The sequence below is a fragment of the Arachis stenosperma genome, chromosome 5 (assembly GCF_014773155.1).
Source record: "Arachis stenosperma cultivar V10309 chromosome 5, arast.V10309.gnm1.PFL2, whole genome shotgun sequence".
NCBI lineage: Eukaryota > Viridiplantae > Streptophyta > Magnoliopsida > Fabales > Fabaceae > Arachis > Arachis stenosperma.
In genome coordinates, this window is record NC_080381.1 from 55,459,635 (window position 1) to 55,485,452 (window position 25,818).

Genomic DNA, 25,818 nt, shown 5'->3' on the forward strand with positions numbered 1-25,818 from the left:
CTTGTTCGAAACTTGTGGCTTGCATAGGAGCTATTTTTCCTTGGATTTCTTTCCTTGATGTGCCCGATCCTGCTCTCCACAAGGGCAGGGCAGAATTTGCTTCTCTTGGCTCCAAGGCACCATTTTGTGCTCTGCCCTTGGAGTGGGCAGGGCAAGGTTGTCTTGTCTTGATTCGGTCACTTAATGCTGCCCTCCTAGAGGGCATTCTGCCCTTGTGGAGGGCAGGGTTGCTTCCCCTATGAGTTGCGGCACGCTATTCCTTGATTCGGCCACGCTTTCCTTTTCTTTTGTCACGCTTCTTAGGCCACGTTTTTCATTTTCTTTTCTTTTCTTCACCTATAATAAACCAAACAACCACTCAAAGTATCACTAAATTCAAGAGGCTTATAAATCAATTAAAATGCAATTAAAATTAGCTTAAACCTCATGATTAATCATTAAATTCATGGTGGTTGCTTGATTTAGAGAAGTTATGCATTTTCACTCCAAATCACTTACTTAGGATGCAAGAAAGTGCATAAATGCTAACAAAACAAGTGAAATTAGCTTGAAAAATGGGTATATGATGACTTGTCATCACAACACCAAACTTAAACCTTGCTTGTCCCCAAGCAAGCATCAAACTAAGAGTAAATGATATGAATAAGAAAAGAACACAAATCCTTATTATGCAGATAGCAGAACTTCAATTCATGGGGCATTTATGCAGACAATGATACTCACTTATTGTTGCTGCTGCATAATACACATTTTGCATCCAAGGTTTGCTAAACTTGCTGTTATAAGACTCTCCTTTTGATCACTCCCTTGGTAACTTTTCTTGGTTTACAATGCTTTAACAAGCTTTTTATTCTTTAAGAGGTTTGGTGTTAACTGTTGCAGCTTAGCCTTTGGCTTCATTTTCTTTTATTTTGCTCAACATCTTTCCACCACAGACACTTAGCTCACTAATTCTTCCTAGGATCATTGATGCCCAGCATCTCTTTGGATCACTAAGTGCTTTGTATCTAAGTTGCTCTTTATTGTGGATTTTCAATTGGCCATCCCAAATCAGTTGATCTAAGTGACCGGGTTTCAAAATACCCCTTAGAATTTACTCATCCAAGCAGATCTCAGTACAAGAACACCACAGGCATTTGTCCTAGGGTCCAAACCATTGGTGTCCAACCTTTATTCTTTGTTTTTTTCTTGCCATTTTGGCTTTTTCTTTCCTTCTTCTTTCTGTTTTTGTTACCAAGGGTGCTTCATTATTGATAAAGTCTTTGTAACAGCAAGCTAACTTTCAATTGAATGAGAATGATATTATGCAACACTTATTCCATGAGTTATGCATTTAATCAAACACATGTGCCACCACTAATCTTCCATTCATACTCATGCAACATTGGATTTTTTCTCTTTTCAATTCAAACCAAACTCTTTTATTCAAGCATATGGGAAACAAGACAATATTTAAAGCTAAGTGATGGATACAAGCATTATGCAGACTCATCATTTTTCTAGCTAATTATTAACTAACTAAAATGAAAAGCAATGAACAGGAAATGCAAAAAGAAAATAAATGGTGAAGGCATATCATGTTTCAGACATGCATCTCCTTATTAAAGACATGAAAGAGGAAGTATGAAAGAACTTTGCCACCTTCTAATGGTCATGGCTGCTGCTTGATTCTCCCTTCTTCTTCTTTCTTTTCCCTGTCTTGGAGTAGTCTCGGATCTCTTCACTAGGACACCTTCTACCCCAAACAGAATCTAAGAGTCCTTTGAGCCCATAAGTTTCCAATGTGCTAAAGGTTGACTCAGTGTATTGACGAGATTTTGCTTGTTGTTTGGCTAAGAATTCAGGGCATTGATCAAATGGCTTGATCTCAGGATTGAGTGTTGGCAAATTGTGGGTCAAGTACTCCAACCTTGCTTGCATGTTTTCATCATATTCCATTCTTTGTACGTGTCTAACTTCACCTATGGTATGATGAACATTCTTCCATTGATACAGGTTGTGACTATATTCCGACGCTTTAGCTTGACTGAAATACAGCTTATCATATGATTCCTTGAATTCTTTGTATTGTTCTTTTTGCCCTTCAAGGATCTGTGCTTGAAATTCTTGCTGCTGAGTCAACATTTGTTGCTGCCATTTCTCTTGTTTCTCTTCCATTTGATGCTGCCAAGCTTCTCGTTCTTCCTTCTCTTTCAAGAATTGCTCCATAAATTCAGGATGGGGCTCTAGATATTTCTCTTGGCCCTCCTGATTTTGGCCTTGTGGCTCTAGATATTGCACTTGGCCTTCTTGATTTCGGCCTTGTTGGATCTGCATGAGTTGATTCTGACCTTGTTGAGCCTGCATGAGTTGCTGAGTTAACTCTTCAATTGATCTTTGCAATTGGCTCATGTCTGTGGCTTCATAAGCCTGATTTCGTCCTTCCTCTCTTTGTGATCTCCTTTGTCTAGGAGCTACTACCCCTTCTTGATCTTCTTCTTCATTGATTCCTTCCATGCTCTTCTTGGTAATCCATTTTCCTACCTTTACTTTTGTCATGTTCTCATCTTCAAAAATGACATTAGCTCTGTTGCATAGCCTTTGGATGGTGCTTGGATGTCCAAGGCTTTTTGACTTGCTTGTGCTATCTGCCATTTCTTGAATGCTGTCGGCTATGAGTTGTGCAACATTGATCTCACCCCCATGCAAGATGCAGTGTGTCATGAGAGCTCGTTTGATTGTGACCCAAGAGGCATTTCCAGTAGGAAGAATAGATCTCCTCACTATTTCAAACCATCCTTTAGCCACAGGAGTAAGATTGATTCTTCTTATGTGACTTGGAACCCCTTTTGAATCTCTTTCCCAATCTGTATTTTCCATGCATATTCCTTGCAGGATCTCATCAGGGTTGTTTTCCCGTTGCAATCTATCCTCATAGCTAAGCTCTGGATAGGTGATGGTTCTCAACTTGAGAGCTCTTGTGATAGCAGCAGGACTAAAACTTACTTCAACCCCTCTGACATAGCTTGTGTAGGGAGCACTATTTTTGTTTTCTTTGGCAGCATTGGCATAGAACTCCCTAATCATCACTGCACTGATGTCAGTCAGAGGAGAACACAAGAGTTCCCACCTTCTTTCTCTTGTAATTTGCTTCATGATGGGGTATTCTCCTTCCCTCAAATCAAAGCCTTTCTCATAGATGACATTCTTCCCTTCCATGAACCTATGATATCTCCCTTCATGGAATTGGGATCTAAACCTTCTTGCATCAAATGATGGGGGTTCGGTTGCCATAGGTTCGGCTACCATAGGTTCTTTTCCGGGCCTTCTTTTTGAGCTTGAGGAGGCCATTGAAGATTGAAGTGAAAAGTAAGAGGAAGTAAGAGTAGAAGAAATATGTGTTGTGTTTGGGGTGAACTTTGGTTCGGTTTTGATGTGTGAGGTAAGGAAGAAATATGTTAATTTCACATGAAAGTGGTTTGAAAGAGAGTGTGTAGGCCGTGTTGGTGCAACGGCTATTTATAGGCCATGTTTCCAAGCTTTTCAACAAAACCACAATGAATGAATGAAGAAGGGACCGGGAGTGTTCATGAAGGGCTGAGATTGGTTTGCTCTTTCAAGGAATGCATGAAATGGACGGCTTGCATGCATGGTTGAGGCTTGACGAGGATCCTCCTCCCATTGGTTGCATGTAGTTAAGTGTCCAAGGATGCATGCATGCAGATTTTGTTCCCCATGAACACGTTCTCCTAGGCACATGTGACCTTCCTCACATAAATCCTCCTAGCCGTGACCTTCATTGCTTGAGCTTGTCCTATTTTTTTTCTGCATGAATCAAAACAGCTAGCCTTAGCTCATTAATAAGGTTGTTGGCAATTAATTTGTATTAAAGAGAAAGGATTGTTTTGTTTTGCTTATTATTATAAGAATATATAAATTTTTTTTTGGTCAATTATGCCCCTTAATTAAAGATGTTGAAAGTTGGTGAACACCAAACTTATCTTTTATTAAGGGGATGGCCGAACAACTATCAACCATTCTTCACAATTGACATTTTCTTTAAAAATAATTGTGATGCATGATCTTGTTTGTATGTTGTTGATTCCATAGATGGTAAATGATCTTCTGAATTTTATTGCCCTTGCAGACACCAAACTTAGTGTTTAGTCATATGCTTTATTCAAATGAATTATGCATATATTCTAAGAATGGCCCCCTTTCTTTTTTGAAAAGCTAAAATTTAGTGTACCTTAAGGGACACCAAACTTAGAATTCTGACTTATGCTCTAAAATGTGCATTTACCAAATATGAAAGTTCAGAATCATACTTCAAGAAATCATAGCTTATTAAAGAGAAGGCAGAAATTTTAAATCATGGGTTGCCTCCCATGAAGCGCTCTTTTATTGTCATTAGCTTGACATTGACCTCCCTTTAGGGTGGTTGAAATTGGTGGTGTCTCAACTTGTCACCCCTCACTGTCAGCTTTCTCTGAGTGCCTTGATGTTCAATCTCCACATGCTCAAAAGAAAGAATTTGGTTGACAGTGTAATAATCTTCTGCTCCCTGCTGTTGGTATATTAACTGCACCTTATCACCCTTAGAAAATCCTTCAGTTGGGATTTTCTTGTTCTTCCACCCTTTGTGAGCCTTTTTCTTATTCTTCACCTTTTTCTTGCTTGTTGATCTTCCCTTCTTGGCAGTTACTTGAGTTTTGATGCCTTCCTTTCTGCTAATCACCCCTGCTTCCTTGTGAATCCCCTTTTCTTCTTGTGTCTGTTTGTTTATCTGTTCCACTTCCTTTTCAGTTGATTGCTTTGGGGGGAGATCATCACTCATTTTGCTTTTTTCTTCATCCATTTGTAATTCTGGAAAAACTTTCAGGATGATGCTCTCCTCATGCATCCTAAGAGTTAATTCTCCTTGCTCTATGTCCACAATGGCTCTAGCAGTGGCCAAAAATGGTCGACCAAGTATTATGGAGTCATTTCCATTTTCTGAAGAATCCAGAATCATAAAATCTGCCGGATAAATGAATTTGTCAACCTTAACTAAAAGGTTCTCAATCAACCCCTTAGGATGGACTATTGATTGATCCACCAATTCCAAAGTCATCTCTGTTGGTTTCACCTCCTTTATGCCAAGCTTTTTCACTAGAGAATATGGGATTAGATTTATGCTTGCTCCTAGATCGCACATCCCTTTGTTAATGAACAGGTTTCCAATAGTGCATGGCAAGAAGAAACCTCCAGGGTCCTCAAGCTTGGGAGGGAGTCCCTTTCTAATGAGTGCACTGCATTCCTCACTAAGCATCACTGTTTCCTTCTCATTCCAATCCCTTTTCTTGTTAATGAGCTCCTTTAGAAACTTAGCATACAGGGGCATTTGCTCCAAAGCCTCTGCCAAAGGTATATTAATTTCCAACTTCTTGAAAGTCTCAAGAAATTTGTGGAAGTGCTGATCCTTTGTTTCCTTGTGAAATCTTTGTGGGTACGGCAATGGTGGTGTTGAGTTCTTCACCACTTGATGCTGTTTTGGACTTGGTTCTTCCAAGATATTCTTTCCTTTCTTCAAATTCTGTGGCTTGTTTTCTTCCTCTGTAAGTTTTTCTGGATCAGTCTTGGTTGTCATTTCCTTGTTAGTGGCTTCAGTGTCATTCTCCATAAGCTTTTTTGTTGCTCCTTGGCTACCATCTGTTAACACCCTTCCACTTCTTAGTTGCACCACCTTGCATTCTTCCTTTGGGTTGGGAATGGTGTCACTAGGTAGTGAACTTGATGGCTTCTCAACAGAGATCTTCTTAGAGATTTGGCCAATCTGCCTCTCTAGGTTCTTCATGGTAGCTTCTTGATTTTTGTTTGTCAATTCTTGGCTCTTCATTAGTTTCTCCAGGAGTACTTCTAGATTGGTGATTCTCTGTGAATCTTGTGTGATGGGTTGGTTTTGGGGTGTTGATGGATGAAGGTAAGTGTTTTGGTTAGTTGGGTGGTTATTGGTTGGGTATTGGTTAGAATTTGGGTAGTTGTTTTGTGGTTTTCTGTATGAGTTTTGGTTAGTGGTTGGCTGGGGGTTGTGGTTTGTGTTTTTCCAATTGTTTTGGCCTGTGTTTCTTTGCCATGGTTGTTGGTTTTGATTATGGTTGTCTCCCCATCTGAGGTTGGGATGATTCTTCCAAGATGGATTGTAGGTGTCACCATAGACTTCATTTGTTCCAGGATTTTGGTTGTGCATGTATTGAACTTGCTCTTGTTGTTGCTCCTCTTGAGTTTCTTCATTTTGCACCCAAGTGGTTGGAGGTTGGCTTGTGGTGCTCACTGCTGCCACTTGCAAGCCATCAATTCTCTTAGCCATTTGCTCAAATTGTTGTTGAATCTGTTGCTGCATCATCTTGTTTTGAGCTAAGATTGAATCAACTCCTTCCAACTCCATGACTCCTCTTCTCTGTGATGGTTGGCATTGTCTTTGATGAGCAAAGAAATGTTAGTTGTTGGCCACCATATCAATGAGGTTTCGAGCTTCCTCTGTGGTTTTCATGAGTTGTAGAGAGCCTCCAGCAGAGTGATCAAGAGCTTCTTGAGCTTTAAGAGTGAGACCTTCATAGAAGTTTTGTAGCTTGTCCCACTCAGTGAACATCTCTGGTGGACACTTCCTCAATAGAGCCTTGTATCTCTCCCATGCTTCATATAAGCTCTCGGCCTCCAATTGAGTGAATGTTTGAACCTCTGTCTTCAACCTTAGGACTCTTTGTGGTGGATAGAATTTAGCAAGGAACTTGCTCACCAAGTCATCCCAAGTGTTGATGCTTTCTTTTGGAAAAGTCTCTAGCCATTGAGTGGCTTTATCTCTAAGAGAGAATGGGAAGAGTAGCAACTTGTAGCTGTCAGGAGGTACCCCATTTGTTTTTACTGTGTCACAGATTCTCAAGAAAGTAGACAAATGTTGGTTTGGATCCTCCAAAGGCCCTCCTCCAAAAGAACAATTGTTTTGCACCAGAGTTATGAGTTGTGGCTTGAGTTCAAAGTTGTTGGCATTGACATTGGGAGGAAGAATGCTACTCCCACAATGCCTAGCATTTGCAAATGTGTATGAAGCCAAGACTCTTCTCTGTTGGTCATTGTTGGCTCCTCCTCCTGGCTGACTGGTATCTCCTTCCATATCTTGGAATTCCTCCTCAGATTCTTCTTCTTCTCCAACAATATTCTTCCCTCTTTCAGCTCTTCTTATTCTCCGAAGAGTCCTTTGATCAATTTCAGAGTGGATAGTAGAGGATCTTCCTATACCTGACATACAAACACACAGCAACAAACACACAAACCCAGAGAATTAACAAAACTTCAATCTATTGCTAGAATGAGGTTTTGGTTGGTTAGTTTAAGCAAAAACTCAAACAGTTAATGTGTTAGTAAGAGTTAGAGTAACAGAAAAGAAAAAATGCTTAATCTAGACCTCCACTTCACTTAATCATTGTCAATCTATTTCAATCCCCGGCAACGGCGCCAAAAACTTGATGTGTGGAAAACGATCCAACACAAAACTCACCGGCAAGTGTACCGGGTCGCATCAAGTAATAATAACTCACATGAGTGAGGTCGATCCCACAGGGATTGAAGGATTGAGCAATTTTAGTTTAGTGGGTGGTTTAGTCAAGCGAATCAAGTTTTGGTTGAGTGATTTGTGTTTAACAGAAATTAAATGACAGTAAATGTAAAGGGGGAAGGGAGAAATACAGTAAAATAAAGAACAGAAGAGTAAAAGTGCAGAAACTTAAAGAGCAAGAAAGTAAATGACTGAAACTTAAAGTGCAAGAAACTTAAATTGCAGTAACTTAAATGGCAAGGAAGATAAATTGCTTGAATGTAAAGGGGAATTGAGGAATGGGATTGCAGGATCTAAACAAAGAAGAAGTAAATTGCAGTAAAGAAGATAGCAGAAATGGAATTGGATGCAAACAGAAATTTAAACAGTAGGGAATTTAAAGTGCAGTAAAGGTTCACAGAGGAACCAAAAGTGATCTCAGGATCCCAAGGGCTTAGGTAGCAGAGCCTAAAACCCAATTTCCTTCCCAGATCTGAAGTTACTAAGCAATTGACAGAAAATTAAAGATGAAGCAGTAGAAGAACAGAATTTGGATTGAATTATGCAGAAAATAAAATGCAAAGAGTTTGAATGGGAATTGGGACAGAATTTCCCCAATTTCACACACCCAATACTCAGAAAACAGTAAGTAGAATTGCCCAAGGGAAATGAGGAAGGAGATCAAGCAATTCTCCTTTGATCCTCTTGATGCTCGGACCAATCTCTCAAGAAAGCTCAGAAAGGAAGTTCAAAAATTCAAAATGAAAGCCAAAAATGCAAAGCTCAAAAGTAAAGGTAACTAAAGGTCCTAATTACATCAAACTAAGTCCTATTTATACACTTTCTATTCTTGGATGATGGGATTTGGATGGGCTTTTGGATTGGTGAAGAAATGAATTCAAATCAATTTTTAATTTGAATTTTGGCCCAAAAACCACTCCCAGGAGGCTGCCCTGCCCTTGTGGAGGGCAGGGCAGAAAATTGATGCTTGGTGCTTGGAGTTGGTGCGGCCTTGGTGCTTGTGGTGCAAATTTGTGCGCGTCTGGTAGGAGGTTGGTGCGCCAGAGGCTGCCTTGCCCGCGCCAAGGGCAGGGCGGGAAGGCTGATGCGCGCGCTTGGTGCGCCATGTTTGAGGAGCGCGCGTGCGCGTGCTGCACGCTGATGCGCGGATGCTCCCTACCCGCGCCAAGGGCAGGGCAGGAATGTGTTGATGCGCCAAGAAGGGGATGTTGCGCGCGGTTGGTGCGCCAGGAAGCAAATTTGGTGCGCCAGCTTTTGAATGCTGCCCTGCCCGCGCCAAGGGCAGGGCAAGGTTGCCATATTGCACGCCTCGGGTTCGACTCTGGGAGGAAGCAAACACGCTAGTTTTTCTTTGGATTTCTTGGCACGCTAGTGGGTGTTAGAGCTTGGCTTCTTCATGCTCCCTTGTTCGAAACTTGTGGCTTGCATAGGAGCTATTTTTCCTTGGATTTCTTTCCTTGATGTGCCCGATCCTGCTCTCCACAAGGGCAGGGCAGAATTTGCTTCTCTTGGCTCCAAGGCACCATTTTGTGCTCTGCCCTTGGAGTGGGCAGGGCAAGGTTGTCTTGTCTTGATTCGGTCACTTAATGCTGCCCTCCTAGAGGGCATTCTGCCCTTGTGGAGGGCAGGGTTGCTTCCCCTATGAGTTGCGGCACGCTATTCCTTGATTCGGCCACGCTTTCCTTTTCTTTTGTCACGCTTCTTAGGCCACGCTTTTCATTTTCTTTTCTTTTCTTCACCTATAATAAACCAAACAACCACTCAAAGTATCACTAAATTCAAGAGGCTTATAAATCAATTAAAATGCAATTAAAATTAGCTTAAACCTCATGATTAATCATTAAATTCATGGTGGTTGCTTGATTTAGAGAAGTTATGCATTTTCACTCCAAATCACTTACTTAGGATGCAAGAAAGTGCATAAATGCTAACAAAACAAGTGAAATTAGCTTGAAAAATGGGTATATGATGACTTGTCATCAACTATGATAGAAAACCTAGATTCTCAATCCTTGCCAAGAATGCCTCTCTTTAGTATTTGTTCTCTTTAGTTGTTTATTTTATTTTCTTGCCATTTAATTTCTCTCACTTTTATCAACCCACCCCGTGAAACTTATAATCAATAATTGAGCACTCGATTGTAATTCCTAGGGAGAACGACCCGGGAGCAATACTCTCGGTTATTTTTATTGGGTTAAACTCGTGACAACCAAAATTTAAACTTTGATTGAAGGTTAATTGTCGGTTTAGAACTATACTTGCAACGAAGTGATTTCTTTTACCGAGAAGAAATTCTAGACCGATGATAACCTTCATTTCAAGTTTTTGGTACCGTTGCCGGGGAATTGCAATGTGTGCTTGTTATTGGTTATTGTATATATGTTAATACTGTGAATAGTTTGCTCTTTTGTTGGTTTGCTTGTTTGATTTAGTAGTTATGTTTTATCTCTTTGTTTCTTGTTGCTTTTTGTTTTTGTTTTTCTATGATGAATTCTCATCCCTTTGGCTCTGAGTTTGCTTCAAACTATGTTGGAGGGAATGGAAATGAAAGCTTCAATGAGAGTTTGCATCAAGGAATTAGAAATCAAAGGTGGGAAGAGCCTCAAGCATATGGATATTCTTCTTGGTAACAACCTCCTCCGGTTTCTTATGGGTACAATCTAACTCCTAATGCATATCAACCTAATAGATGTGGGGACCCTCATTGTGGTTGTCAACCACAATCACCATATGCATATGACTCCTTCCCTCAACATAGCCCTTAACAACCTTACTCACAAGCCCCATACCACCACTCACCTCCATATGATCCTAACCCATACCCACCATACCAACAACTATATGAGCCATACTTAGAACCACCTCCATTCCAACACTAATACTCCCAAGAACCACAAATTTCATATACACCACGTCAAGATTTTTACCAATATGAACCACCTTCCAATTATGAAACTTCCCTCCCAAACAATGAATCCTCTTTCTCACCACCGCCTTCGGTGAATGAAGCTTTCCAAATCTTCATGCAAGGACAAAAAGATCTCTATTCATGCCTTTAAAAGCAAGAAGAAGAAGATCAAAAGGAGCTAAAGAAGTTGGGAATCATGGTGGCTACCATGACTGAAGCGGTTAACCATATAGCCTCCTACCTAAACTCGGGCAATCAAGACACTCCCATTGATAAATGTGGAGGGCCAACCAAATAGCATAGGGAGGAGAAGAACTTAGAGCTTCAAGGTAAAGAAAAAGAGTTGAAGAAAGAATTGCAATAAGAGGAGGAGGTAGAGATAATTGAATCAAAAGAAGTGGTTGAAGATTTAGGAGATGTTGAATGCAAAGAGGAATCTAAGGTTGTAGAGCCTTCTTTCGTGGAGTTTAAAATTGATTTTGAGGAGGCTAGTGCATAATCTCCAAGGCATATTTTGAATGAAGAATTGGAAGAAATGGGGCAAGCAACCAACCCACCTATTTATCATGATTTCGCATCAATATATGATCCTTTTGAGCTTGATGAATCCTCCCCCTTGGAATTTGAAGTTGATGTTGAGGTAGATTTCACTCAACCCCTAAGATATGATTTAAGTGATGGGAAAGAATTAGAAGACATCAGTGAGAAAGTATTTGAACTTGAGGAAGCTTGGCAAGAGGTAGAGTTTGAAGAATCTTGTCAAGTGGTGGAAGATCTTCATAGAGGGTGGACGGAGTAGAAATTGCCCTATCAAGATCGTTGGAAGCATCTCTCCCTAGGTCACCATCATTTATTACATCATTCAAATGGATAAATCTCTCATCTCTTAGCTTTCTCATTCCGCTTGAATATGATTTGCTAGAAACAGATGGTCAACTTAGGATGCTTTGTGAGTTGAAGAGTAGAAGAGAGATGATTAGCGGTTGGTATTGTAAACCAAGGTTTATTAAGGTTGAAGCTTCAAGATCTAAGTGTAAGAGTTGGTATAGTTCTCAATTGATTGGGTCTAGGAAGATGTCTTGGTGTTCAAATGAGAATTCTATGTGCATATCACCCGGATGAAATTATGATGATATACTTGAAGACGGATGTGAAAACAAGATTTGGGATCCCAGATTACAAGAGGAGGATCAATTTTGGGAGCTCATGACTTGTGTAGAACTTCACCAAAGTTTGGTGCATTTGGTTGGAAATTTTAACAATCAATGGAAGTCCAAGCATTGGTGGAAAGTCAAGGATGAATTCAAGTACAAGCCACCTTGATGAGAGCTCCCCTTAAGTCCAACTTAAGGACAATAAATAAAAGTGCTAGGTGGGAGACACCCCACCATGGTAACATCTTTTCACTTTTCTCTTTTGTATATATTGGTAAATAATTAAATTTCATGTTTAGTTTGGTTTTTTGAGTTTATTTGGTAGTCTAGTATGTTAAATAAGGTTTGATGGTATTTTGGTAGTTGTTTAAATGTTTGGAATGCTTAGGTTGGTGCTAGAACTTGAAAAATTTTAAAAAACAGAGGACCCACCCACGCGTTCCCAAGATTTTCAGTGTGCTGGAGTTGCGCGAGCACTGTGTTGCTGCATCCAATGGCCCAAACAGGGAGTTGTGCGCGTAGGGTGCTCGAATTATGCGTCTAGCACAAATTCCTCCCACGCATACGCGTCAACCACTATTTTCTGCTTCTCAGGCTTACGCATGACTGACGCATACGCGTCACCCTCTATTTTCTACTTCCCACTCCTACGCGTCGCTGATGCGTACACATCGTGTCCATTTTTTCCACCCCACGCTTACGCATCACCCATGCGTACGCGTGGGAACCCCTGTTTCACCCACCTTCTTTTCTTCTCTTCTTTCCATTTCTTTCCTTCTTCTCTCTTCTCTTCTTTTCTTTCCATCATTCAACCATCATCTACCACCACTATTAACCATTATTTTCTTTAGTTAATTAGTTAATTAGTTAGCTTAATTTTTATTTTAGGTGGTAAGTATTAGATTATTAATTTAATTTGCTGTTTCTTGATGCTGAAATTATTCATTGTTGGATTTCTTTTATTGAGGTTATAATTTGTTACTTGGTTTTGAATTTTTCATGCTTAACATTTGTGAATACCAAGTACATGAGAATTGCCTTCGAGCACTTTGAGTCTTTTGAATTGCATGTTGTAGCTAGCCAGCATGTGATTTGATTTCATTATCTATGATGAGGTAATTTGTGTATTATCAATGCATTTTTTGTTAGATGACGCTTGTTTATGATTGATCTCTATTTACATCACCTATTCCATGCATTGAGATTTTGGAATTGTGAAAATGGATCGGAAGCTTACCTAATTGCATATTTTTGAGATTTTTAAGCTTTGTGGACCATGCTTGCTATGTGATTGATTTTCACTTCTATCTTTCTTTTCCTAAGTTGTACAACACCCATGTCTACCACCTTTTATGTCAATTGGGTAATGCAAACAAACCTCAAAGCATATCATTGATTGATGTGTGAATTTCATATTTCACTTAGTTCGTTAAATTTTCTTGCACATCAATCAATGCCCACTCATCCAATTCACAATTGCTTGATTCTAGCTTGAGTACTTTTATACTTCTTTATTGCTTGTTGTTTGCCTTAACTAACAGGTTTACTTTAAAGTATTTCAAGCACACTAAAATGAGTGAAATGCTTGCCCCTTTTGTGTAGTTATGACACTTGTTTTCAATAACATCACACACTTATTCACTCACTTCATTTTAGTGATTCATACCTCATTCCAACAATCTATGCTTCCTTTCTTTTGCATTTACTTGCCTTCTTACTTGTTTTCTATTTTCGGGACAATCACCATAGACAAAAACAAAAGCGGAAGAAAGAACATGCAACAGCCGGTTGATCCACTAGCTGAAGGTGGCAATCCGGAAAGTCACCGTACCCCCTTGCTCATCTTTGAATGCACCGAGGACGGTGCAAAATTTTAAGTGTGGGGAGGTCATCCGACCGATTGGCCATTTTTGAGTGACAAATTTCTAATCCTAACACTTTCACATTTTATTTTTCTTTTATTATCTAGGTCTTCTAGAATTTTTAGTTGCATTTTTCTAGTTTGCATATATATGATAAGCTTAGTCAAAATAATAAAATTTTCCAAGAAATTTATCTATAGGGCACCTGATGAGCGGATAATTTATACGCTTTTTGGCATTATTTTTACATAGTTTTTAGTATGTTTTAGTTACTTTTTATTATATTTTTATTAGTTTTTATGAAAAAATTACATTTCTGGATTTTACTATGAGTTTGTGTATTTTTTTATAAGTTTAGGTATTTTCTGGATGAAATTGAGGGACCTGAGCAAAAGTTTAATTCAGAGGCTGAGAAAGGACTACAGATGTTGTTGGATTCTGACTCTCTTGCACTCGAAGTGGATTTTATAAAGCTACAGAAGCCCAATTGGCGCGCTCTCAATTGCGTTGGAAAGTAGACATCTTGGAATTTTCGGCAATGTATAATAGTTCATAGTTTTTCCGAGATTTGATGGCCCAAACTGGCGTTAAAATGCCCACCAGAGACCCTTTTCTGGCGTTTAACACCGGAACTAGCACCAGAACTGGAGTTAAACGCCCAAACTGGAATCCAAGCAGGCATTTAACTCCAGCAAAGGTCTATGCACGTGTAAAGCTCAAAGCTCAGCCCAAGCACACACCAAATGGACCCCGGAAGTGGATTTCTGCACTATCTGCACTTAGTTACTTATTTTCTATAATCCCTAGTAACTAGTTTAGTATAAATAGCACTTTTTACTATTGTATTTCATCTTTGGATCATCTTCAATCTAATGATCAAATTAATGCTTGGCTGGCCTCACGGCCATGCCTAGGCTATTTTCTCTTATGTATTTTCCAACGGTGGAGTTTCTACATTTCATAGATTAAGGTGCGGAACTCTGCTGTTCTTCATGAATTAATGCAAGTACTATTGTTTCTCTTTCAATTCATGCTTACTTCTTCTCCAAGATATACTCTCATACTTAATTCAGTTAAGTCAGAATGAAGGGGTGATCCGTGACAATCACACACTATCTTCGTTACTCACTTAGCCAAGATCCGTGTGCCTGACAACCACAAGCGGTCTACATGATGTTCAACGTAGTCATTGGACGACAGCCGGAGTATAGTCTCTTTGGTCTCTGATCCACGGACCGAGTCCGTGAGGTTAGAACCTTCGTGGTATAGGCTAGAACCAATTGACAGCATTCCTGAGATCCGGAAAGTCTAATCCTTGTCTGCAGTATTTCGAGTAGGATCTGGGACGGGATGACTGTGACGAGCTTCAAACTCACGAATGTTGGGCGTAGTGACAGTGTGCAAAAGGATAGAGAGATCCTATTCCGACACAAGTGAGAACCGACAGATGATTAGCTATGCGGTAGCTGTGCCTGGTATTTTTCATCCGAGGTGAGAAATCCGACAGTTGATTAGCCGTACAGAAACCGTAGTCGGGACTATTTTCACTGAGAGGATCATACAGCTTGCCATGGAAGGGAGTACGCATGATTGGATGAAGACAATAGGAAAGCAGAGGTTCAGAAGCAACAAAGCATCTCCAAATGCTTATCTAAAATTTCCACCAATGAATTACATAAGTATCTTTATTTTAATTTATGTTTTATTTATCTTTCAATTATCAAAACTCATAACCAATTGAATCCGCCTGACTAAGATTTACAGGATGACCATAGCCTGCTTTAAGCTGGCAATCTTCGTGGGATCGACCCTTACTCGCGTAAGGTTTTATTACTTGGACAACCCAGTGCACTTGCTGGTTAGTTGTACCGGAGTTGTGAAAAGTGTGATCATAATTCCGTGCACCAAGTTTTTGCCGCCATTGTCGGGGATTGTTCGAGTTTGGACAACTGACGGTTCATCTTGTTGCTTAGATTGGGTAATTTTATTTTATGTTTAAGCTTTTTATTTTTATTTTCAAAAAAGACAAAAAAATTTAATAAAATCATAAAAACCAAAAAAAAATTTGTGTTTCTTGTTTGTGTCTAGTGTCAAATTTTAAGTTTGGTGTCTTACATGTCTTTAATCTTTCTTAGATTTTTGAAAATTCATCATGTGTTCTTTCTTGATCTTCAAGTTGTTCTTGATGATTTTCTTTGTTTAATCTTATGATTTTCTTGTTTTGTGTTTTATGTTGTTTTTCATATGCATTTTCGAATCCATAGTGTTTAAACATTCAAAATTTCTAAGTTTGATGTCTTGCATGTCTTTCTTTTTCGTAAAAATTTTCAAAAATATGTTTTTGATGTTCATCATGATCTTCAAAGTGTTCTTGGTGTTCATCTTGACATTCAAAGTGTTCTTGCATGCATTATTTGTTTTGATCTTAAAGTTTTATGTTTTGTTTCATTTTGTTGTTTTTCTCTCTCCTCATTCAAAATTCAAAAGCAAAAAAATATCTTTTCCTTTTTTCTTCTCATAATTTTCGAAATTTTGAGTTGACTTGGTCAAAAATTTTTAAAATTTAGTTGTTTCTTGTTAGTCAAGTCAAAATTTCAAATTAAAAAAAAATAAAAAAATTATATATCTTTTCAGTAAATAATACAGAAAAATGAAGGATCAGAACATAAAGCAGAAGAATTACAGAGAAAAAGAGCTTACTGGCGTTAAAATGCCAGTAAAGACGCATTTTGGCCATTAAACACCAGAATGACTATCATTCTGGGCGTTTAACGCCAGAATGGGCAGCAATTTGGGCGTTTAGAAAAACACCCAGTAAAGAGAGATTCCTGGCGTTTAACGCCCAAAGAGGCAGTCAAGTGGGCAACGCTAGAATGGATAGCATTCTGGACATTTAACGCCAGGATGACACAAGGGAGGTAATTTTGTTCCCAATTCGATTTTTTTTCAAATATTCATGTTTTAATTCATAATTTTGAATGGGTATCTTTTTCATCCCTTTTAAATTTTAAAATCTTATCTTTTTCATATCATCTTTCATCAATCATATCTTTCTATCTTTTCTTTTTCATTTTTCTTTTAATGTTTTCGAAAATTTTAAAGCTAATTTTTCAAAAATTCTTTTTCTTAATCTTATTTTATATTTTCGAAAATCCTTACTAACAATTAATGTTTTGATTCAAAAATTTCATGTTTGTTACTTTCTTGTTAAGAAAGGTTCAATTTTTAAATTCTAGAATCATATCTTTTAGTTTCTTATTAGTCAAGTCATCAACTCTAATTTTAAAAATTAACCCTTTTTAATTTCTTTTTCAACTCTTTTTCAAAATAAATTTCAATCATATCTTTTAAAATTTTAGTTTCAAAATATTTTTCTAACTTCTTATCTTTTCAAAATTATTTTCAAATCTTTTTCAACTAACTACTTGACTTGTTTGTTTTAATTTTAAAGGAGCTTACTATTTCTTATCTTTTTCAAAACCACCGAACTATTTCTTTCACTTCTAATTTTCGAAAATCACTAAACACTTTTTCAAAATTCTTTTTAATTAACTAATTGTTTTAAATTCTGATTTTATTTTATTTCTTTTAATATTTTCGAAACTAACTTAATTAATTAAATAAAAATAAAAATATTTTTCTTTTCCCTCTTTAAAAATTTGAATTCTCTCTCTCATCTCTTTCTATTTATTTGCTGACACTTCTCTTATACTCATAATTCGAACCCCTCTCTCTTCTGTCTGTTCGAATTACTCATCTCCTCTTTCTTCTGTTCTTCTATTCTTCTATTCTTCTTTTCTTATACTAACATAAAGGAATCTCTATATTGTGACATAGAGGATTCTACTACTCCCTTTGTTCTCTTCTTTTTCATATGAGTAGGAACAAGGATAAGGACATTCTTGTTGAAGCTGATCCTGAACCTGAAAGGACTCTGAAGAAGAAGCTAAGAGAAGCTAAAGCACAACACTCCAAAGAGGACCTTATAGAAAATCTCGAAAAAGAAGCAGACATGGCAGCCGAACCCAACAACAATGCTAGAAATGCGAGAAAGATACTTGGTGACTATACTGCACCAACTTCCAACTACTATGGAAGAAGCATCTCAATTCCTGCCATTGGAGCAAACAACTTTGAACTTAAGCCTCAATTAGTTTCTCTAATGCAGTAGAATTGGAAGTTTCATGGACTTCCATCGGAAGATCCTCATCAGTTCTTAGCTGAATTCTTGCAGATCTGTGATACTGTTAAGACCAATAGAGTTGATCCCGAGGTCTACAGACTTATGCTTTTCCCCTTTGCTGTAAGAGACAGAGTTAGGATATGGTTGGACTCACAACTTAGAGAAAGCCTGAACTCTTAGGATAAGTTGGTCACTGCTTTCTTGGCCAAGTTCTTTCCACCTCAAAAGCTGAGCAAGCTTAGAGTAGACGTCCAAACCTTCAGACAGAAAGAAGGTGAATCCTTCTATGAAGCTTGGGAAAGATACAAGCAATTGATCAGAAGGTGTCCTTCTGACATGCTTTCAAAATGGAGCATCTTGGATATATTCTATGATGGTCTGTCTGAATTGTCCAAGATGTCATTGGACCACTCTTTTGGTGGATCTCTTCATCTGAAGAGAACTTCTGCTGAAGCTCAGGAACTCATTGAGGTGGTTACAAATAATCAGTTCATGTACACTTCTGAAAGAAATCCTGTGAGTAATGGGATGACTCAGAAGAAAGGAGTTTTTGAGATTAATACTCTGAATGCCATATTGGCTCAGAACAAAATATTGACTCAGCAAGTCAATATGATTTCTCAGAATCTGACTGGATTGCAAGCTGCATCCGGTAGTACTAAAGAGTTACTGAAATTCATCCTAGTACTCTCCCAAGCAATACAGAAGAGAATCCAAAGAGAGAGTGCAAGGCCATCAATATAACCAAAATGGCCGAACCTATAGAGGAGGAAGAGGCAGTGATTTCCAGTTAGGAAGACCTCAATGGACGTCCACTAACCACTAAGAAGTTCCCTAATAAGGAACCAAAGGCTCATACAGAGACCATAGAGATTTCACTGAACTTACTATTACCATTCATGAGCTCTGATGAATATTCTTCCTCTGAAAAAGATGAAGATATTGTTGAAGAGCAAGTTGCTCGGTATCTAGGAGTAATCATGAAGCTGAATGCTAAGTTATTTGGTAATGAGACTTGGGAGGATGAACCTCCATTGCTCTTTAGTGAACTGAATGGCTGGGTTCAGCAGACATTACCTCAAAAGAAACCGGATCCCGGAAGGTTCTTAATACCTTGTACCATAGGCACCATGACCTTTGAGAATGCTTTGTGTGACCTGGGTCACGCCACTTTCTGTAATGGAGAAACTAGGGATCTTTGAGGTACAAGCTGTAAGAATCTCACTAGAAATGGCAGACAAATCAACGAAATAGGCTTATGGACTTGTAGAGGATGTCTTAGTGAAGGTTGAAGGCCTTTACATCCCTGTTGACTTCATAATCCTAGACACTGGGAAAGATGAGGATGAATTCATCATGCTTGGAAGACCCTTCCTAGCCACAGCAAGAGTTGTAATTGATGTGGACAGAGGAGAGTTAGTCCTTCAATTGAATGAGGACTACCTTGTGTTTAAGGCTCAAGGATATTCTTCTGTTAACATGGAAAAGAAGCATGAAAAGCTTCATCCAATTCTCTCCATACAGAGTCAAGCAGAGCTCCCACACTCAAACTCTAGGTTTGGTGTTGGGAGGCCACAATCATGCTCTGAGCATCTGTGAAACTCTGTAAGAGCTTCTTGTCAAGCTATTGACATTAAAGAAGCGCTTGTTGGGAGGCAACCCAATTTTATTTATCTATGTTAATTACTTTTTCATTCCATTTTCCATTATTAGTTTATGTTTTCTTTAGGTTGATGATCAAGTGAAGTCACAAAAACAGCTGCAGAATTAAAGTGGAATCAAAAACAGCATCAAAAACAGCACACCCTGGAGAACAGACTTACTGGTGCTTAAATGCCAGTAAGGATAGCAGAATGTATGCCAGAATTGGCAGACAGACTGGCGTTTAATGCCAGAAAAGGGTGTCTGGTGTCTGGCTGGCGTTAAACGCCAGTAAGGATAGCAGAATGGGCATTTAACGCCCATTCTAGCAGCATTCTGGGTGTTAAACGCCAGAATTGGTAGCTAGACTGGCGTTTAACGCCAAAAAGGGGCATCAGCCTGGCGTTTAATGCCAGAAATGGCACACAGAGGGCGTTTAAATGCCAGAAAGCTGCAGGGTTGAGAAATTCTTGACACCTCAGGATTTGTGGACCCCACTTGATCCCCACCTACCCCAACTCATTCTTTCCTAAACACCATTCACCTATCAAATCCTACCCTCTTCCCCATAATCTCTCCATCACCCACATCCATCCACTATTTCCCAAAAAACCATCATAAAACCCCACCTACCTCCCCTTTCAAATTTAAAACACTTCCCTCCCAAACCCACCCATTCTCACATGGAAGCCCTCTCTCTCTTACCCTATAAATACCCCTCCTTAACACCTTCAATTTCACACATTGATAAACCATTATTTTATGATTTATATTGTGTTTAATTGAGTGGTTTTATAAAGTATTCACCCACTTATTCATATGATTTGCATGTATTTACAATTCCTTCCTAAAATTGTTCTATAATTGAAAACTTGCTTCCTAAAGATCTTTTAATTGTATATTTTTATTCTCCTTTATACCATTCGATGCCGTGATCTGTGTGTTAAGCGTTTCAGGCTTCATAGGGTAGGAATGGCTTAGAGAATGGAGAGGAAGCTTGCAAAAATGGAAGGAACACAAGAAATTGAAAAGATGACCAGCGAGAAGCGACGCGGACGCATGGCTCACACGACCGCGCGAAATGGAGGAAATCACAGTGACGCGCTCGCGTGCCTGACGCGAACGCATGGATTGGAAGCAGCACGAGTGACGCGAATGCGTGGACGACGCGCACGTGTGGCACGGATAAATGCTGAATGACGCGAACGCGTAGACGACGCGTACGCGTGACGTGCGTGATCTGCAGAATTTACAGAAACGATGGGGTGGATTCTGGGCCGCGTTTCAACCCAGCTTTCGGTCCAGAAACACAGATTAGAGCCAGGGAACATGCAGAGACCAGGGATAACATTTATTTTGGATAATTCTTAGTTTTTTAGATCTGATTTTACTCCTCCTCTAGGTTTTCTCTCTACACATTCATAGTTCTTAGGATTTTGTTTTTATTGCTTTTTGGATTGGGATATTGAGAAGAGTTATTACATCCGCAAGACTTCATCACTCTAGTTTGTTTTTTTTTTTTACTTTTTGCTTACTCTTTCATATCCTTAATTTGTTCAGAGTTACAATTGGATTAGTTTTAGAATTTATTAATACAAGAACCATTTTTATTTTTAATTGATCTTTTTTATTATTGTCTATCATGTCTTTCTTTATTTCTTATTTTTATTTTGTGAAATTTACATTCATGATGAGCGAGTAGTTCTCTAACTTGATTGGGAGTTGATTGAAAAGAGAACCTTGAGTTTGAATGCTCAAGAGTAAAATTGTAATTGGGTTTATTGTTGGATGGCACTTTAGTCACTGACACTAATCCTTTCCAAGGGAAAGGATTAGAACTTGTGAATAGAAGTAGACTTCCAACTTACTTGACTTTCCTTTACCTAGTAAAGGATAACTAAGTAGAACAACCTTCAATTATTAATTGATCTTGGGAGAACTCCAACAAGGATAGAACTTCTGATTAATCTACTCCCGATCAAGATTTTTATTTAAATTACATAAATTCTCTGATTTAATTTTCTGTTTACCAAACTCAAAACCATCTTGGAAAACCTCAGATTAATAGAATAGGACACCTTTCTGCAACTCGTTGGGAGACGACCTAGGATTCATACTCCCAGTATTTTAATTCTAATTTTGTGACAACCCTTCTAAATTGATAGGCAGACTTTTGTTAGTTAAGAACTGTACTTGCAACGTATCTTTCATATTAATTTCTTAATCTGCCAATTTCTGCCACGTCAATTTTTAGCGCCGTTGCCGGGGAGTTGCAATAGAGTGCTAATTTATTGATTGGAATTTATTTATTTGCATTTTATTTTATTTTATTTTGCTACTATGAGCTGCATGTTTCTTTCATTGAATGACGCGTTCACTACCTGATCCAAGCCTGCCAGTATTTGATCCTGAGATTGAAAGAACTATTTCACATATAAGGCAAGCTCGGCGTCGGTTAGTCCTCTCCGAGGACGAATCTGAAACGTCACTTAAGGAAGAAACAAGCTCCTTTTCTACTGATTCGGTTGATTTACGTGCAGGGGACATGGCAGCACCTAGGAGAGTTACTATCCAGGAAGCTGGAGCCCCTGATTTTACACTGCAATTGTATCAAGCGCATCACCCAGCGGTGGCTGCAGATTTTGAACTAAAGACTGCACTACTCAACTTGATGCCTAAGTTTCATGGCTTACCTGCTCAAGAGCCTATCAAGCACCTTAGGAATTTCCAGGCAGCCTGTTCTACTGTCAGGCATGATGGTGCAGATGAAACTTCTATTCTGTTAAAAGCCTTCCCGTTCTCTCTTGAGGGAAAGGTGAGAGAGTGGTACTACGCCCAACCTAGAGCGACTGTTGCTAACTTGGATATGCTTAGAAGGGAATTTTTGGAAAAATTCTTTCCAGCTGAAGTTACTGATAGATTGAGGAAGGAGATTTCCATGATTGTTCAAGGCGAATCCGAGACTCTCCACGAATATTAGGAGCACTTCAACAATCTTTTGGAAGCATGCCCCCACCACATGATTAAGAAGTTAGTGTTGCTCGGCTACTTCACACAGGACATGAAGCCTCAAGATAAGACTACATTAGAAGGTGCTAGCAATGGGTCTATGAAAAAGTACAAGACCATTGATGAAGCATGGCAATTGATCAGCAACTTAGTTGAATCCACTAGGAATCACAGGCAGAGGCAAAGCCACTCAAAAGCTGCTGCAGAGGTATCCTCTAGCAAAGAAACTACTGCTCTAACTCAGAGTATATGTAAAATGACTAACTTACTGAAGCAGATGCAGTTGAGTCAACAACAAGCTCAGCCTTCTCCACCACAACAAAGTCAATAGTTGGTTCCACAAAGAGTATGCGGGATCTGTGCTGATTATAGTCATTATACTGATGAATGTCCGCAGCTCAAACAAGAAGACAACACTGTGGCAGCCACTCATAACTTCTATGACCATCCCAATCAAGGATACAATCAAGGTGGCAGCTACAACCATGGATGGCAGGACAATTCCAACCAAGGTTGGAGAGATAATTCTAACCAGGGTTGGAGGTACAATCATAACAGAGGAGGCAGAGATAACAATGGAAACCAGAGGTGGAACAACAATAACAACATCAGATAGCAGAATCAGAATCAGGCCTACAGAGTACCTCATCTAAGGCAGCCTCAAGCATCTCAGCAGACCCCTCAGCTCACTTATCCCTCTTCATCTTCTAATGACGAGTTATTACAATCTATTGATCGGAGACAGCAGGCCATGAAAAACAACCTTACTTCTACTCTAAATGGTCTGAACTCTACCTTGCAAGCTCTTGTCTCACAGATTAGATCACTAAATAACTCCAATAACCAGCCTTTGAGCTCTAGTGGAATCCCCTCTCAACCATTACCCAACCCCAAGGGTGGCATCAATACCATTACCTTAAGGTCTGGAACCACATTACAAGGGAGAAATCCTGAGGAGCCAAGCCCACCAGAATGCACCCCAGCTGAAGATGTAGTGGAAGTGGAAGATGCTGAAAAGGAAGAGGACATACAAGACATAGTTGAAGAAAAGGAAACTCAACCACAGGGTGAAGCACCAAAGGATGCTGAAGCTGCAGATAACGCCCATCCTATCCCCTTCCCACAACTCACAAGGAAGCCCAGGAAGCAGATGAAACTTGATCCCAAAATGGTAGAAATATTCAAAAAGGTTGAGGTAACTGTTTCCTTTTTTGATGTTGTTCAATAGCTACCTAAATATGCGAAGTTTCTAAAGGATTTATGTATACATAAGGATAAATTTAATAAATTAGAAACTATTCCTTTAGGTAGTTCTTTCTATCTCTGCTTTAATGGGAGGTATACCTGAAAAATGTAGTGATCCAGGTCCATGTATGGTTAACTGTACTATTGGAGGTGTGATATTTTCTGACTGCATATGTGATTTAGGAGCGTGTGTTAGTATAATGCCTTTGTCTATATATAATGCTTTAAGGCTCCCTCCCTTAAAAAGGTCGGCAGTTCATTTTATGTTGGCAGATAAAAGCATTATTACAGTGGTTGGAATTACTGAAGATGTATTAGTGAGCATCAAGGAGCTCACATTTCCCATTGACTTCTATATCCTGGAAATGCCCCCTAATGACGCCGGGAGGCCATCATCAATCCTGCTTGGAAGACCATTCCTGAAGACTTCAAAGTTCAAGCTGGACGCGTTTTCAGGAACATATTCTTTTGAAATAGATGGAAGAATAGTGAAATTCAGTTTAAATGAAGCTATGAAGCACCCTCCAGAGGATCATTCTATCTCACAATGTGACATCATTGATGAAATCGTAGCTGAAGTTCACCAGGAAGAATTAGAAGAGAAGTACATAGGGCAAGGTCCAAGTGTGGGGACTTTTTCAGAAGACAATGAGAGCACTTCACCATTATCACTAGCCCCAGATGACCAAGAGCCAAGCCATGAGCAGAAAATAGAATTAAAGCCCCTTCCTCCACACCTCAAGTATGCTTACCTTGAGGACAAGAAGAAGTTTCTAGTTATTATTGCAAGGGAGCTCACTTCCCAACAAGAAGAAAAACTGCTTAGTGTATTGAGGACGCATAAGAAAGCAATTGGATGGAGCTTGGCGGATATAGTAGGCATCAGCCCTCAAGTTTGTGAACATAGAATATTCTTAGAAGAAGGAGCAAAGCCTGTACTTCAACCTCAGAGAAGATTGAATCCAACCATCTTAGAAGTTGTCAAGAAGGAAGTAACCAGACTACTTGAAGCAGATATCATTTACCCCATTTCAGATAGCGAATGGGTCAGTCCAGTACAAGTGGTGGCCAAGAAGTCTGGAGTCACAACAATAAGAAATGAGCAGGGAGAACTTCTGACAACCAGAGTGCAGAACTCATGGAGAGTTTGCATTGACTACAGGCGTCTCAACCAAGCCACTCGCAAGGATCATTTCTCCTTGCCATTCATTGATCAGATGCTTGATCGTCTGTCAGGTAAATCTCATTACTGCTTTTTAAATGGTTATACAGGTTATTTTCAAATCCATATAGCCCCTGAAGATCAGGAAAAGACTACTTTTACATGTCCTTTTGGAACTTATGCTTATAAGAGAATGCCCTTTGGCTTATGCAATGCACCAGCTACTTTCCAAAGGTGTATAATGAGTCTTTTCTCTGATCTTATTGAGACCTGTATGGAAGTTTTTATGGATGACTTTAGCGTATATGGTGATTTATTTAGCCTTTTCTTGGATAGTTTATCTAGAGTATTGGACAGGTGTGTTAGTTCAAACCTTGTTTTAAAATTTGAAAAGTGTCATTTTATGGTGAAACAAGGCATTGTTCTAGGACATGTTGTTTCTGATACTGGTATCTCTGTAGACCTAGCAAAGGTAGATGTTATTTCTAGTTTACCTTACCCCTCCTCTGTGAGGGAAGTCTGTTCGTTCCTTGGCCATGAAGGTTTTTACAGGAGATTCATTAAGGACTTCAGTAAGGTAGCATTACCTTTATCCAGATTGCTGCAGAAAGACATCGAGTTCAAGTTCAGTGAAGATTGTGAGAAAGCTTTTGATAAGCTGAAGACCGCCCTGACTCAAGCTCCAATTGTGAGAGGACCAGACTGGAGCTAGCCATTTGAAATCATGTGCGATGCTTCCAATCATGCAGTAGGAGCTGCGTTGGCTCAACGTGAAGGTAAGGATCCTTTCGTAATTGCTTACGCGTCTAAGACTTTAGACGCTGCTCAGTCTAATTACACTACTACTAAAAAAGAGCTCTTAGCTATTGTGTTCACTCTGGATAAATTCTGATCCTATTTACTTGGTACTAAAGTACTAGTGTACTCAGACCACGTAGCTCTAAAGTATTTATTAGCTAAAACGGAGTCCAAACCAAGGCTTATATGTTGGATACTGCTACTACAAGAATTTGATTTAGAATTTAAGGATAGGAGTGGTAACCAGAATCTAGTGGCAGACCGCTTGAGTCGCCTTGAACAC

General features: G+C 39.2%; 1 non-coding gene across 1 annotated transcript; it reads right to left on the reverse strand.

Annotated features, from left to right (window-relative positions):
- Positions 1–17,914: 17,914 nt before the first annotated feature.
- On the reverse strand, positions 17,915–18,022 carry LOC130983605 (small nucleolar RNA R71). The gene has a single exon (XR_009087588.1). It is a non-coding gene; the product is annotated as a small nucleolar RNA R71 (small nucleolar RNA).
- Between the last annotated feature and the right edge of the window lie 7,796 nt (positions 18,023–25,818).